Source organism: Mustela nigripes, chromosome 9 (genome assembly GCF_022355385.1).
Source record: "Mustela nigripes isolate SB6536 chromosome 9, MUSNIG.SB6536, whole genome shotgun sequence".
NCBI classification, from domain to species: domain Eukaryota; kingdom Metazoa; phylum Chordata; class Mammalia; order Carnivora; family Mustelidae; genus Mustela; species Mustela nigripes.
The window spans coordinates 80,772,960-80,786,518 of record NC_081565.1 but is presented as its reverse complement, the minus strand read 5'-3'; the positions used below and the strand labels follow the sequence as shown (position 1 = coordinate 80,786,518).

General features: G+C 43.7%; 1 protein-coding gene and 1 long non-coding RNA gene across 6 annotated transcripts in view; one reads left to right on the top strand and one right to left on the bottom strand.

Moving 5' to 3' along the window:
* Positions 1-13,559, bottom strand: part of APBA1 (amyloid beta precursor protein binding family A member 1) — a 194,177-nt gene that overhangs the window by 111,290 nt on the left and 69,328 nt on the right. The window lies entirely within an intron of this gene.
* Positions 1,087-3,772, top strand: LOC132024829 (uncharacterized). The gene is made up of 3 exons (XR_009406320.1): positions 1,087-1,282; positions 1,939-1,992; positions 3,310-3,772. It is a non-coding gene; the product is annotated as an uncharacterized LOC132024829 (long non-coding RNA).

Genomic DNA, 13,559 nt, shown 5'->3' with positions numbered 1-13,559 from the left:
AGAGAAAATCACACCTTCAGAGAGGAAGACCAGGGAGAGGAAAGCTTCTTCCCACACTAAGGAAATTCCTGCCAGTCCCACGGGCACCCGACATGTAGTCATTCACTTAATTCAAACTGTTAATCTTTGAGTTTTCAATATTTCTCATTAACTTGGAACCTTGGGTTTGGTCCACATCCTCTGGTGTCTGTCTGATGAATGCAGAAATTCCTAACAGGTAGGCCTGTCGGAATGAGCTGTGAGGCTTTTTCAAAAAGACACCCTGGTCCCGGACGTCCTGGGTGGGGGACTGCCCCACCGCTGACCCTCCACCTTCGGCTCCTCCTCCATCCCAGGATCCCATGTTCTGGAGAAAGTGCTGCCTTCCTCAGCTGGGAAGAGGCAGGAGCATTAATGGAGACTGTTGGGCTTGTGTTGAGAATCCTGGGAAGGGCTGGCCTGCCCCGGCTATGCCTCCTTCTCCTTTTCAGACTTCATCTTCATCAGAAAACCCCTCCCCCTGTCCCCCAAAAGATTTATACCTTCTGCCAAAAAAGCTTACCCACCACACTAAGTTACAGAACGACACGCCAGGACAACCCCACTCTCCCCATGGGGTGGGCAACCCAGCTGTCCAGGTGGGAGGTGACGGGGAAATGTTTTCTACTTACAGGAGAGCAGTGGGAGTCCCTGGGATTCCCTGGGAATGTCTCACATGCCCTAAGTGAAAGTTCTCATTTCTCAAAGCCTCTGATCAGAGTCAGCCTGTGATAACACTTCCACAAAAGGAGAAAACAGGAGAAAAGCTCATAGAAGGTCCTAGGTTTGGGGGGAATCACTCGCTCATTTAAAAATTTAAAATTTAAATTTGGGGACAGATAATCTAGGCATTTTGGATTAATGGGTTATTCAGAGTTGAAAAAAACAATTATATCTTCCTTTGAATTAATATAAAAAACACAATCAGAATACATGCATTAGATCACATGTAGCTAGGAGACAAAGGAGGGGCCCTCCCCAACCACGTTTCTGATCACATCCACGAGAATTCTAAGTATATTCTCCTTTCCTCCAGCCTCTCTCATTTTCTACCCGCCATGGAAGAGATCATAGCAAAAATGTACAAGTCACTTATCTCAATGGTTCATGGTGTAGTCCTAGGGGGATCCTGGTAAGCCGATGCACCAATCCCTCAGAAGATAAGACAGTACAGTGGTCAGGAGTGAGCTCTGCCTCCCTAGAGCTGCGTGTGTGCAATGTCGTAGCCCTGTTTCCTCCCAGATGCCTGCATGATCAAATTATGGTAAGGGCTAAATGAAACAGCATGGGTACGGGGTTTAGGAGACAGTCTGGCATGCGGCATGTAGCAAGCAGAATAGGCCAGGCATCAAGGCTATATGAAGGAGATTTCAGGAAAAAGTGTTACCTGTATATGTTTCTATATATTATAGTGTGTGTGTGTGTGTGTGTGTGTGTGTGTATCTGGCTCCTAACTGGGAATGATTTTGTCCTTCTCCCTCTATTCTATGTTTCAGTATCTGGGGACATTGTCGATGATCACAAGTGTGTGTTGGGCTGTTACTAGCCTCTGGGGTGGGGGATAGAGTTCACGGGTGTCACTGAACCTCCCACAATGCCCAGGACAGCCTTCCACACACAGAGTGATCCAGCCCAAAGTGCCAACAGTGCCGAGGCTGAGAAACCCTGGAAAAACATTAGTCTTTACATAGATTCCTGTGATTCCTGAGGGTGATTGAAGCAATGCTAAAAATTTCTACGAATATGAAGAAACAGAGAGCTTTCTCTGTAAGACTTAAAATAAAAATAAAACCCTGCTGTAGAGGCGAATGCCAGGCTTAAAATGGAGAAAAACAACAATTACGCTGGTTTCTTCTGGGATGATATAGAGTCAAAGTGGCCAAGAAACCTACCAGAGCCTTTTTCTTTTTTTCTTTCCAGGCAGGTAAGAGCAGCCTGAACCAAGCTCCAGAAATGATTAAATCAAATTGTCAGGTAAGCAATCTTCACGTGCGTGAGTCTCCCTCACTGAATTCCTATTCCCTCGGAGGGTAGGTCAGACTTGAGGGAGAGGTTCCAGTGTATTCTAAGCTGGGGATTCAGAAAATATTAATAAGCATTCTGAGAAGCTTGAGAAGGCCCTGAGGTCATCGCCTCTTCTTCTAGCAAGAAGGGGGCGGGGCAGGCGTCACTTGGACCCAATCGAGCCTGCCCAGGCTTTAGGACATAAGGCTCCTAAGTGCACTTTAATAAGAGAACCTTGTGCGATGAAATGGAAGCACTCACCCTAGTAGGAATGTACTGTGTGCCTACCATGTGCCAGGCGGTAAGGAAACAGTGAGACCCAGCCCTTGATGGCTTGGGATGGAGAGATGTACAATGAATGAATGACAGGGTCATGCCAAAACAGCCCAGAGAAAATGAAGAGGACTCATTATTTAGGGCTGTTAGAGGAAGGTATCCTGGGAAAAGAGGCTATTTTCTCGGGCTCTGAAGGAGGAAGAATGTTCCCCAGATGTAGTGTTGGGGTGGGAGGAAGCGTGTGGCCGTGAAAAGACCCTGTGGCATCCAATGGCATTCAGGGGGCTCAGCACACTGTCATTCTGGAGCCGAGTGCATGGCTGTGAGGGGAGGAGACGGATTAGGGACTGCTGCGGGGAGCCGGGGCTAGGGCCTGGCAAATAAATGACTTTCATGGTATCAGGTGAAGCTTCCTCAGGGTCATATAGGATTATGTTTAAAACAGTGTATAATTTCATAATCTATCCTATCTAGGATTCAAAGTGACTTCCCAAAGATATTATGGTTTCCTCTAAGTAGCTCTGTTTTCCTAACATCTAGGGCTTTATAAACATACATGACAGAAGGGTTCCCTAAAAGGGGGCTAAGTAAATTCTTTTGGAGTAGGAAAAAACCCCTGCTTTCTGCCAGTTATGTAGCTCTTTCAAGGAATTTTTGGATCTGTTTTGCTAGAGCAACCCCCACCCCTTTCCCCAGCACCCCTCACCCAACTAATGAATTACGGCCTCGCTGGCAAAGGCGGGCTTTCATATTTCTCTCCCCACATCATGATGGAGATGCCGCAGACAAACCTTTAGCAGACTATAAGCTAAATGACACTCCACTCTCAGAGCCATGAATCACCAAAGCCTCTCTGATTAGAATCTCAATTTTCCCTCTTGGCTTGTTTGTGACTCTGTTCTAAAGAAAAAAGCATTAGGCTTAATAAATCAACATGAAACAATATCAGCCTCATAAAACAAGTCCCTCCTGGTTTTTATGACTTTTTACATTGACAAAACAATTCTCCAGCTCTCCGGCAGGATGGTGGGCGCTATGAGATGGCATCACTGATGGCTAGATTCCCCTCTTACTTGGTCACTGCATTTTCTCCAAACTCAAACTCATGATTGGATGTCAAGCAGGAGCACAACTGGGTCTTCACTGGTAATTCTGTTGGTTGTAAAATGATGAAACAATTTTCATCATTGAATGAATTAACACCAATGGTTGAAAATTTTTAAAGAGCAAAGTCATGGACATAACCACATTAGAGAAAAACTGTCCCTAACCCTGGCATTATTAATGTGTTTCTTATGCCAATTTTATAAAGCTGTAACCACAAAGTCTGTACAATTTTGTGTTGTGTTTTATTCATTTAAATGCTTGTCTATAAAATGGATTACACTGGCATTAAAATGTACACTTTCTGAGAATACGTAATGGCATGCAAGGGAAAATGTGTTTAGTAGAATGTCAAGTAATAAATACAAGACAAAAAACTATATAATTTACAAGCCTAATTTTTGTGTGTATACATACACACACATACACATGGAAATAACTATACCAAAATATTAATGCTAGTTATTTGTGGATGGTAGGATTACTTTACTCATCTTTCTGAAATTGTCCAAATTTCTACAATGAACCCTTTTCATTTTACATTGGAAAAAAGATCTATTACATTAAAAATTTCCCATGCTTCTAGTTTCTATATCTATCATCTTAATGCTTGCACAATATGCCATTTAATGGACATAACTTTTTTATTGAATTCTCTTTTGGGGGGAGGCAGAGGCCTTTTCCGTTTTTGGTTATTATAACTCTGCATGGCTCCATGTCCGAACTGCTTTACGTGAGAAATGAGGAAAATGATCGGACCTCTGCCCCCTGATCCAGCTCAGGGCAGAGCTGGGAGCAGAGGCATTGGAGCTGGACATTTCTGGTCAGAAGCCTGCCCAGTCTCTTTCTAGCATGGTCACGGGATGACACAAAATGGGATATGGGTACTGAGCTCCTGGACACTGGACACCAGGAGACATACTGCTGTTTGACCATCTCTCCCCTCCCACTCCTTCTCCAGCCACCTGAGCTCTAGCTGGAAGGCATCCTTCCCAGCTCCCAACTACCAGCCCCCAGCATCCACTGTCATTCTAGAAAGCCCCTTCACTTGGTCTTCACTAGGGCCAAGTCCCATCCACTGGTTCAAGTGTCTATGCTCTTGTGATCTTTCAGGACCTCTTGTCTGGGTCAGTTTCCCCTCTTTGGAAAGGAGGCCCAGAGCCCATAGGAAGTGCCCCATTCTGAGCATTTGCTGCATTGTGTTTGCCTGTTTACTCCTCTCTTTCTTCCACTGGACCGAAAGCTCATCAAGGTCAGAGCTGTCATGTCCATCCTAAGCATTCAGCACAGGGTCTGACACATGGTAGACACTCAAGAAGGTGGTTGCCTGAATGGTTTTTTGCCACATCATTTATCTTCAAAAATGCGATTTTAGCAGTAATGCAGTATTTTGTTATATAAAATGTTCTATGTATAATCTATTGATTCTTTATTATAGTCCCCTTTTGGTTGGGGAGAGGGAGAGGTACTATAAATAATTTATAGGGAACATCCTAGTACATCAATCTTGTTTTTTTTTAAAGAAAATAAAATTTAAAGTGTAGAACTGTTGACTTTGAACATCTTAAAGACTTTGATCGCCAAAGTGAAGGGCTTTGTGTCTTGAAATCCCAGGCTCCACTCTACATGTTGATGGCTGTCGCCTCCACAAATCAGCTCAATTGCTCAGATTAATGTCTGCCCTGAAAAATGCCTTCTTGCTGAAGAATTTTGTTGTTTCTGCTGATTTCAAAGATGCCAAGCTGGGGCTCTGATGCCATACCATTACACCTGGAGAGCCACCTCTGCCACGAGGTCAGGGGAAAGGGAAGAAACCCTCAGTTCTATAGCTTTGGCCCAGAGAGGCCAGAGAGGTAACTGTGAATCTGGAGTTCCCACAACTCCATGCAATGGCTCAGAAACACCACTGAGTGTTGCGTTTATATCCAGTGACATTTCCTTTCCCCTGACCCCACTTATGACACTTTCTTTCAAACCTTATAAGGTAATATGGAATTGGTGACATTCAAACTTTTTCTCCTAAAAAGTACCAGCAATGTCTGTTTTGCTTATATACTTCTGTATGTGCTTATATACTTATTTATGTATTCCCAAGTAAACGTATTATTAATAAAACAAAAATCTCCCCCTCCCCCACCGAATGTCTTTAAAAAGGGACTTTTCCATGCAGGTGGAGAACTTCAAAATGTGGTTTATTCCCTGGACCTGTCTGAGGGTCATCTGGGGCCACTGCTACTTATTGAACGGGCACAGGGATCTGGAGTTTAAAAGCTCCCAGAAAAATTCCCCACCCGCCTTTACTGAGATTGAATTGATATATAATGTTGTTTTAGTTAAAAGGCATACAATGGGATGAATTGATACATGCACATAGTGGGAAATGTTTACCACAATAAGGTTAGTTAACACCCATCACCTAATTACAATTTCTGCTTGCTGTTATTATGAGGAGAACATTGGTACTCCATTTGCACAACAACTTTCAAGCAGACAACACCGTAGTGTAAACTATCATCGCCATTCATACATTAGATCCTCGGAACTTACTCACAACTGGACATTTATACCCTTTGACCTACATTTCCCCATTTCCCCCAGTCCTCAGCCTTGAGCAACCACCATTCTACTCTTCATTTATATGGGTTCAGCTTTTTTTATGATCTCACCTATAAGTGAGATTATACAGTATTTTTCTTTTTTGATCTGAAAAATCAAAAATTTTTTTACTTTGCTTAGCATAATGTCTTCAAGGTCCATCCATGTCACAAATGGCAGGATTTCCTTCTTTTTAATGGTTGAATAATATTCCAATGTCTGTGTGTTTTTGTGTGAGTCACTATATATATATACGTTGTATATAGACACATAGCTTTTTTGATCCAATTATCCACCAATGGACATTTAGGTTGTTGCCATGTCTTGGTTATTGTGACTAATTCTGGAATGAACATGGGGGTACAGATATCTCTTCAAGACAGTTATTTCATTTCCTTCAGATATATATATATACCCAGAAGTGGGAATGCTGGACAATACAGTAGTTATACTTTGAATTTTTTGAGGAATATCCATACTGTTTCCACAATGGCTTCACCAATATGCACTCACCAACAGTGCACAAGCGTTCTCTCTTTTCCACAACCCTGCCAGCCCTTAATTTCTCTTTCTCTCTCTCTTTTAAATAATAGTCCTTCTAACAAGGGTGAGGTGAAATCTTACTGTGATTTGGATTTGTACTTCCTTGATGATCAGTCACTCAAAATGGTGTTGGACACCGTTTCATATACCTGTTGGCCAATGTGTATGTCTTTCTTAAAAAATGTTTATTCAAGTCCTTTGCCCATTTTTAAATTGATATTTTTTGTTTTCTGCTACTAAGTTCTAGAAAATTTCCAAGCTGGTTAATGTTTATAAATCATTACAAAGCTGTAATATAGAGATTGTCTCCCCAACCTTAATTTTTCCTTTCTTCCAATTTCGTCAGGAGAGTAGAACCAGAATAAAAAACAAAACAAAAAAAAAATTTAAGAGCCTCTAACTATGTAGATAACCTGTCACAAAACAAACCAATGTAATGATCTCTTATTGAAACTCTGGCAAAAAGAAATCCTATGAAGTCCTAGGGAACTGAAGTTTAAACAGTGTAAAGGGTCATGATTAATTCCCAATATTTGAGGTACTGGTTTTACTCCTATTTTAGGTAACTCTGAAAAATATTTTTAAGAACTTCACAAATAGGGGCACCTGGGGGGCTCAGTGGGTTAAGCCGCTGCCTTCGGCTCAGGTTGTGATCTCGGGGTCCTGGGATCGAGCCCCTCATGGGGCTCTCTGCTCAGCAGAGCCTGCTTCCCCCACTCTCTCTGCCTGCCTCTCTGCCTACTTGTGATCTGTCTGTCAAATAAATAAATAAAATCTTAAAAAAAAAAAAAAGAACTTCACAAAAAACTTTACTTGAGTGAAAAATAAACCCAGTCAGTCTGAAGAAAATATCAAATGATTATTAGTCGACTATGGGACACAGACATGGCAGCAGCTGCGAAGGCAGCTTGGGACTGAGTGATGGTTGGGAAGCCCTGTGCTGGACCCACCCCACATTAAAACACTTGAGTGGTTTTCCAGTGAGGGCTCACTCCAGCACAGCCCACACACAATATGAAGAGGTTCCCTCACTGTTATGAAATGAAAGACCAAGGGCAAAGGCTCTGGAAAGGAGATTGTAGGGTTTACAATTCAGGACCACAGGGACGAGGTGGCTAAGGAGTCATGCTCAACTTAAGAGTGAAGAAACTATACCAGGAAAATGTCACTCAAATAAAATGAAAGAAACAATGATCATTGTTGTGAAAACCTGGTATCACTTCCCATAAATGGAATCGACCATGAAAATACCTGACTAGTAACTAAAGAAGGCTCATCTTTTAGTCACTTATAATGATCTAACTAATCACAGTAGAGGAAACTTTGATTTAAGCGCTTTATATTTCAGATGAGGAAAAATAAGGTCCTAGAGGGGAGAGAGAGCTGCCCGAGGTCACACAGTTGGAATCCACGTCTCTGGACTTCTCCACCATGACACCCCCAGGACGGCAGCTACCTAGGCAATCGGCAGAACTGGCCCAGTGCGAGAAATCCTTCTGTCCCATGTGACTCTGTAAGCACTCTCTCCTGTACCTTGTAGCTGATCTAAAGTGAAGTGCCTCAGATTTGCAGTCTGAAGCTAACTGTTAAAGGAGTCTAGAGGCAAATTAGAAAACACTGATTGCACTCTGTTCCTCTAGAGTGAGAAATTAAATCAACCAAGCAAAATCAGAGCATCCCAGCTGCAGCGTCAGGGGAGCCGCTGGCAAAGCCCAACATGGCCTGAGAAGCAAGAAGCCTGGCCCATACACCAGGAACACAGAATCCAAACACCAGAGCCTTTCCTAGATCCTTGAAGACCCTACGGCTTCAAACCCAAGCATACCTGGCTGCACGGTGGTTTCCTTTGTGGGAATGTGCTGATTATGTGTGGAAGCCTGGGGTATCTAGCATCAAGATTTTTTAATCATCTTTTGAGGCTTGATTTGCAGACCATCCCTTGCCTGAGGTTCTGGAAGTCTTCTCACTTTTATTGATTTCTCCTTTCTTTAAATTTCACCCAGCAGTTCTGGATAGAAGGGGCCACGAGGTGTTGAGAGTAAGCCCATTGATTGTACTTAGTTCATATGTTTTAAATTTTTAGAAGTCACAAAGTTACTAAAAATTTATTTTACTAAAATTTTTTTCATTTAATTTTATTACAATGATAAAAATCATTTTACTATTCACACTTTACCAAGATTGAGAAATCAGTTGTCTACAACTGGGAATATTATTATGCAGAAGAGAGGCCAACCAAGGAAGACATGGTGGATTTTATGGGAGCAGGGAACCCCCTACCCCCCTGGCCATGACTGGGACCTCCTCTGTTCTTTCCCTGCCCAGGCTTCAGAGCCCAGCTCAGCAATGCAGTGTGTCCGTTGTCGAGGATGTCTGTATGTTAACAAATGCAGTTTTATCAGAACGTCGCAACAATGATACTGCTCCATGAGCACAGAGTCTGTGTTTTTGTGTCCATTGGTACACGCGGCGCTTGCCACCATGTTAACACATATTAGGCACTAAATGGTTGTTGAATGGATGGGTGGAAGGAAGGAAAGAAGGAAGGAGGGATGGATGAATTGAGGCATCAATGAATCAATGAGAAAACTGGAGGTGACAAAAACCGCTTTATAGAAAGACATTCTTTCAATGGGCAAAAGAGGATTAGGGAACAGAGTTCCAGAAATAGCTGAGTTCTAGTTCCTACAGACGTTTCAATGAGATTTTTGTAGATAAAAAGGTACAGCTAGGGGCAGCTGGGTGGCTCAGTTGATTAAACATCTGACTCTGGATTTTTGGCTCAGGTCATGATCTCAGGGTCATGGGACTAAGCACCTCATTGGGCTCTGTGCTCAGCAGGGAGTCTCCTTAAGATTCTCTCTCTCTCTCTCTGTCTGCCCCTACCTAAAGGGAGCTCATGCTCCCTTTCTCTCAAGTAAATAGATCTTAAAAAAAAAAAAAAAATCCCAAGCATCGCCAAGAACATTCAGTGTTTGTTAATGTGAAGCATGATATGGTGCCCCCCCGCCCCCCACCTATCATGCAGGGACCAATGTGAGCAGAGCATAAGCTATGCCGTACGGAGAGCACCACCGGGTTCCACCCAGGGCAGTAGTGTTTCTAGGGATGGTACTAAATGCTGAGCAGGTCTGGATCGTCACTGACAGAGGACACGTGAGGGACACCATGTTCCCCAGATGACAGGCTCCCGTGTAAGCAGTTTGCTTCATGGTGTCTCCAACCATAGGGGAATATCTGCCTTTTTGTTTCATTCCCATTTTGCCAATGTAATTCCTCAATCAGAGTATAAACAGGGGCTGTATTTTATATTCATCTACCTAATGGTGAAATCACTTTCCGTCCTCACAACGTAGTGAGGCTGGTATTAGCTCTGGGTTGCTGCTGCCATTGTACTGTTTTGAGAAATCAATTTGGCCAAGGCTCCACAGCTTGTCAGGGAAGAAAGGGAGGGCTAAAGCTGGCAGTCTGACTTTTAAACCGATATTGCTAAATGTCTTATCAAGCCTATCACGGTATTCAAAGAAAAGTTGTTGATCTCGATTAAATACATCATCACTGTGAGAAGACGCAAAAAGAGAGGTAGCTGAGACGGTGGGGGAGGAGAGAGGGAAGGAGAGAAAACAGAGAAAAGCCAGTTTGGTCGTAGATCTAGTTTGATTCTTCCCGGTTCTATCCCATTTCTCAAAAGCTAATTAGCCACAGTGCGGTTTTTACAGCGTGCACCCTGCACTGTATCAGGCAGCCTCTGACCCAGAGCTGGGGCTATCTGCAGCCCCAGATGGATTTTTTTCTCCACTTCCTTAAAAAAAAATAACCACATCTGCTTGTGGGTGCCATTCTCAAAACGCAAGCCCTAATTTAACAGAGGATCTTTACTCTTTACTGGGCAGTGAACACAGCGAAGCATCCGTGAGGAGACGGGAAGCCATGGTCTCTGTCTTTGAAGAAATCATTTAAAAATACCTGGATGGCACAGGCATGTGGGACAAACCCCACTGATCAAATATGGCTGCCAAGAGCCCTTTCCTGAGGATTTTTTTTTGTAATTTAAAAATGTATTTTATTTGTTTATTTGACAGAGAGAGAGAGAGAGAGAGCAAGAGAGCATGTGCACGCATAAGCAAGGGGAAAGGCAGGCAGCGGGAGAAGGTGAAGCAGGCTCTCTGTCAGCAGGGAGCCTGACGCCGGGCTCCATCCCAGGACCCTGGGATCATGACCTGAGCTGAAGGCAGATGCTTCACCCACTGAGCCACCCTTGATGCTCCTTTACGGAGGATCTGAGCCTGAATCCAGGCTGAATGGATGAATGTACTTGTCAATTAGAAATGTCTGCCAAGGGCATATACTGGGGAAGTTTCTAGCACAATGCCTAGCACTGAGTGTTTGCACAACAAATATTATTTTGCTTTGAGTGAAGTCCTAGAAACCTTCATTCTGATCAGAGCACCAAAGGACAACCTTTTCTTCACTGGGCCCGACCTCAGGACAGAGAACCGATATGGAGAAAAGGAGACAGACTTCGCATGAAGCGTAAAGGAAGCTCCGCTCAACCCTCCTTGTCTGCAGTAATGAGTCCTACTGGTAGTGATTCGTATCCTATTATTCTAGCAAAGCCCTGGATTCCTCTTTGCAGCGGGATGACATTGGATAGGGCCCTTAATGAAGGGCACAAGGTGTGACTATGGCACAAGGTATTTTTTTTGCCCTAGAAAACCTGCTGACAGGCCTCTTCTGAAAAACCAAGAGCATGAAATGCTTTTCGCTCCACCGAATGGTATTGCACGTGATGCCCAGTAGTGGCGATGACAGAATCCTGGGGCTACATGAGGCACCTCCAGCTCCCACTATATCCACCCATGGATCCCTGGCAGTGTCGCCTGGGCAGCTTTATGGGTCTTGTTCCCAAAATTAAGTAAAACGAAGATCCATTAGGAGCTGACTAGTTGTCCCTACGTTGAATAGCTCAATTGCTTTTCCAGATGCTGAATGGATATCCTGACCTGGATCCCTCTCTGGCATGCTTCTCTGAGCCTCTGAGAGCTTTTATAACTGATAGTCACCCACGTCCTGAGCAGCAGGTGACAGGGATCAAAGATGGCCCCAGTCAACGGCGCCACTGAAATCCACCCCCTCCCCCCCCCGCACAGCATCATTTCCGGGCACCTTTTTTCTGGTATTATAATTTCCTGGGACATCTGACCTGCATCAAATTCAGGCTCGCCAGAGGCCACATAAATGGTATCAGTCAAAGGAAGAGTGTCAAAATGCATTTTTCCCGTCGCCCTGCCCTGCAATTTCCTCACCTCAGGATTATACGTTCGCATGGCCAGAGCTATTATTTCTGCTGCAAGTAAAAATAAGACCAGCCAGTAAGATTCACTGAGAAAACATCCTTGACATTTACCTTAGTGCGTCCAGAAGCTTAGCTCACCACACGTCTCTGTGGGAAGGAAAGACACAAAGAGTCCTGACTGCTTCCAAGAGGCTACACAATGCAAGGGGGCAAGTTATGCTGTTGGGCCAAGAGACTGTCTTCAGGTGTGTGTGGTGGAGAGGGACCCACCCACATGAAACTCCCACACTTTAAGGACTGTCTTGTTTTTGCCTTGTGAAATCTGGTTTTAGGACAAAAGGTAGACTAGTTTCTGTCACATGGTAGGCACCCGGTAAATATTTAATGAACAGAGAAAGACTCTTGCATCTCCTCCTGCTGGCCATCCCCTAGGGTATTAGTAGTCCCCACAGAGAGGACCCTGGGGGGCAGCAGACATGAAGGCGAACCCCACTTCTTCCTTCCCGGCTGCACAATCTGATCCAGTCACCTCAACCACTGAGCCTCAGTTTCCTTGAGGGTAATCCGAAGGTGAAGACAAGGGCCTGGCTTCTCTCTCAGAAATGTCGTGAGGGCGTTGAAGGTGACCTGGGCAACGGGGGCCGGCAGCCCAGTATGGGCCAGGCGGTTGGTAACAGGAGTCTCGGCTTGAGGACCAATGTATTAGGTATCTTCTTGAGGACACAGTAGCTTTTTGCAAATAGATAAAATGTGCCATGGCTCCATGTGACTCTTAGGAAAGGCCTGAGGCCCTTCCGTTAGGGATGTTCAAGTGATTCACTTAAGAGGGAGAGGAGAGGCTACATTTTTCACCAACAGATGCACCTATTCTAAGTGCCCACAGGCATCTAAGCCTAGCACCTAACAGATCAAGGAGAGCCACAATTTGTCTTCTGAAGTAAAGGGTCAGATACAAAGAAAGATAAAGCATCTGTGGAAGGCCCTTTAATAGCTAAGCTCCCCCTTTTAGATACTGCAGGGGTCCAAACAAAAAAGTCTTTTTGTTGGGCAGGGGATTAGTTTTGGTAAGAACATTTAACATGACATTTACCCTCAATCAATGTCCCCGTGTACAACACAGAAGTGAAAACAGGCACTTTCCAACCTGCTTGCAGGACATTCACACAGCTCTACCACGGGTGGGACCCGTCCCTCTCCACACTTGCCAATCATGCAACGGGATGGTGATGGATCCGCCCATCGAACTGAACTATAGACTTAGAGATAAAGGAATATGTAAACTTGGTATTTCTGCACATTTTAGGCAGACTGCCTGTCACTCTCTTCTCTGGCTTACGTTGCTTCTCTCTCTCTCTGTGTGTATATATATATATATATATATATATATATATATACTCATTCATTCACTATATATATATATATATATATATATATATAGTGAATGAATGAGTGAGGCAAACGAATAAATGCACATACAATCAGCCCCTATAGAAATCTTGGCTGTTAATGGTTTTGACAACTGGAATTTATTTTAAATCTATTACTGTGCTACAAAATTACCCTTCATCAATCAGACACCGTTCTTAAGAATTCTATCTTGAGCTCCTATATCTCAAGTAATTATACTAAAATGGTGTTATTAGAGTTAGCTCAAGAAAATTATCCAGCAAATGAATGAGATTTAAAAGAAAAAAAATCATCTGAAAAGAGATTTCTAATTACA